The sequence below is a fragment of the Papilio xuthus genome, unplaced genomic scaffold (genome assembly GCF_000836235.2).
Source record: "Papilio xuthus unplaced genomic scaffold, Pxut_1.1 DF828177.1, whole genome shotgun sequence".
Lineage (NCBI taxonomy): Eukaryota > Metazoa > Arthropoda > Insecta > Lepidoptera > Papilionidae > Papilio > Papilio xuthus.
Window position 1 is genome coordinate 11,576 of NW_013530472.1, and position 3,506 is coordinate 15,081.

Consider the following 3,506-nt stretch of genomic DNA (forward strand, 5'->3'; position numbering starts at 1 on the left):
TTCCAACCCCCCCCCCCCACACAGCAGCTACGAAATCTGCTGAAATGTCTCTGGGTGCGTAAGGCACAATATTGTTTCACCACTTCAATGGAAACTCACTGCAGACCTATAATTATGTGTTGAAGTTTTTGTTTTCCACATATTATCCATGAAGCCCTGGGTATAGCATATGGTAAACACTCAATTGCTTATCGTTCAACAAAAAAATACAATAATAAACTTTCCAATCACTAAGACACTCGCATCCGTCGTTGCTATTTTTTGACTTAATTGAAATAGTCTTCCTCAGATTACGGTATATTAAAGAGGCTGCGTGACAGTAGTCAGGACAGCTGGGTTGATGTGCCGTCGCCGAATACTAATCCCTACACGTGATGCGTCGGCCCGACCTCCCTCCCTGCCGCCCGACCGTCCTGCCGACCGACGGCCACCTGACACACACTCTTTTTATTGTCACCGATACGCATTTATTAATTATACTCGTCCCCGCAATATTGTGCCGTTATTGAGGCGGGCAATATGCGGGGAGAGCATTGTGCGCCGAGACCCTCCGCGCGCGGCTGCGCGGCAGCGGCGACATGCCGGCCCCGGCCCCTGCGCGGCCCCTGCCTGGCCCCACATTCCTGGGCACACGTGCTGCTCGGCGCCGCATGGTGCACCATCGCCCCTTCGCTAACTGAATCATTTGTATTTATATGTTGCAAAATTTTGTTTTGCTTACTTTTGTTATTTTTGTAAACTACTACAAAGTTATATTATATAATTGACATGGATGTAAGTGATGAGTCACGGCGAAGGTGAAGGTGCAGATTGGGGGCTACTCAGCTATCTCACCTACTAAATATCACGCTCACGTATACGAACGTTTGCTCTATTAACTCTAGATGGAGACTATGAAGTAAAGTGATAAGTAAAAATAAAGTAAAAACAGAACAAGAAAGAGTTTGAGTGTGGGTGGACGCTCGTTTTATTTTAAATCCATATAGCGCCAGCGCAGCGTCACGCGCGACCTCCCTGGCAATTGCAAGGATTGCAAGCGGTTACAGTCGCACTATCAAATTGTCTAGGAACCTTTGCCACCAATCGGTAAGTGACATTTACACAAGGAAAAACTGTAAAACAACAAAAGGGTTAACCTCAGCCGATGACCGATGCCAGAGCGAGTACAGAATGAAGCATCAACTTATGCACCTCGCTGCGCTCCGGCGACGGTAATCCTCTCGTCTCATTGTCATTATATAGTAATTTATTTGTCGAACACATGTTCACTTTGTTTACTTATTGTATGCAGTCGATTTCTATTAATCGGATTTTATAAATCTAAACAAATTGCCGTGCGCTGGTAAAGGTTGTATCGTTCACCCTCGGGTCCGCGGCATAGGGATCCCTTCCAGCGCGGCTCCGCGGGGTGCGGGAAACGGGGGACTTATCCTGACCCTTTACCCGATTTCGTAACAGGTGACACGCAAAAACACGGTAACTTATTAATTTTGAATACGTTTGATATACAGTACAGGAATCTCCCAGTGCACTTATGTATATCACATGAGTTAGCTTTGCCGCTGACCCTAACTGAATCAACAGCCGCGCTGTTTGGACGACTCTTATAAATTGAATTCAATAATGCTGATTTATGATGAAACTAGGCGCCGCGCCGCGCCGCGCCGCGCCGCGCCGCATCGCACGCAATCGTACGACATACAATTTGTATGACCCAATACGAAGTAGCTTTATAAAAATTGCACATTCAGGACTTTATGTTAGAATAAAATCTTTATCTCTTGGAAGCATTACTACTATCATCTTTGGCAACAACAAAGTCAAGTTCCGTTCCCAAATAATCCAATTCTTACGTAACTTCTAATTACTATATTGTCCTAGACATAGACATAGACATACACGATGCGATGCATAGATAATACTGAATATTCGATATTGTTCGACGATGGCCGTAGTCGTTGTGAATGCTATGCGAATATTTGATTAAAATAAATGAACTAAAGAAATAAAAACCTTAATAATATGCGAAGTACTGAAAGTCCATTTAATCAGCTTCTCATTTCGTCAAATTTAAATAATATTACATTACAGTATTAATAAAATGTTAATTGAGTGCGCAGTGGGGGGAGGGGTAATGGGGAGTGGGGGAAGTGGGGGAAGTGGGGGAGGGCTTGCATTCGATTAATTTAAGGGAGTGTATAGAGAAGGAGAGATAAACCGGTCGAGCGCGGTCCGATCATATATCAGGTTGTGTTCATGTATTATAGAAGATGTCAAATATGGACCGCCAAAGTTCATTATTTATTATTAGCAAGAAAGAAAGATTTATTACCACGTATGTATATCATACATAAAATAAAAATATTAAACTCGTTTAAGGCACAAACTAAATATAATAGTGTGGCTAAAGGAAGCCAGCTGCGCGAATAATTCTAGTTATTAGTATAAAAAGCTAGAAAAGATTCTTAACCCAACTCGTCCCTAAACAACAGTCAAATGAATTATTTAGTTTGACACGTGACGCAGCGTGATGAAGCATCTCGTATGAAAATAAAATCAATAAATCATTATGGTGCAAGTTATATTATATAACAGCAGTTGCCAGCAACTTCGTCCAGAAAGTTTAATAAATAGCAAATTTATAAAATTCTAGTAATAAGTTTAGCATGTCATAAGTAGTAGTAGTAGTAGTAGAATACTTTGTTTCGGAACAATGAAAGAATTTTTAAAATAGGTTTAGCGTTTTCGGAGAGATTCGAAGTTTGAAATGTTGCATGGGGGATTCTGTTAGTACGTGAGCGATCATTATGAAAGTATTTTACGAAAAGTTCAATAATTGAAGAGTGAGAGAGGACAGACAAATAACAAAGAGTAGTAAAGAATTATAAAAAAGACACTTAGATCTTAGAAGATGGAAACACAGCGCGGCTGTGGGAAGCAGGAAAGTGGGCGAGAATCGCACTGTTGTTGAAGGGCAGCCATTCAGGTGATGTGGATGTGGGTATCTGGAAGTCTTTTGTGGCGGCAGAAATCGAATTAAAGTCAGGATATTAATTTACTCATAACGGGGGGAAGCGGAATGCGGGGGAAGGCACTGCGCAGCAAGTCCTATGACCTTGGGCCGCCAAGACATTTGATAAGAATAATTTGTGTACGAAGACCCTAAGTGTAGTGAACTAGTTTATACTATTATTAGAGAAACGTATAACATGAATACAATGTGAATTTACAACATAAAAACGCTCCGATGCCCTTTGCTAATGTTGTTTTTATTACGATATTCATAATAAAATATCGTGTGCCAGGTATTTAACCAGCGACTGATGACGTCGAGGGCAGCGCGGGCAGCGAAGCCTCGATACCACGGCACGGTCGACAGTGGCCTCGCCTCAGAGCGACTCGTGGGAGCCGGCATTTGGCGCGGCGCAGTAAAGGTGACGATATTATCTCCCTGTTATCACTTTGCTGCGCGAAATTACCTCTTGTTTGTAGAAGGGGAGCGGTCG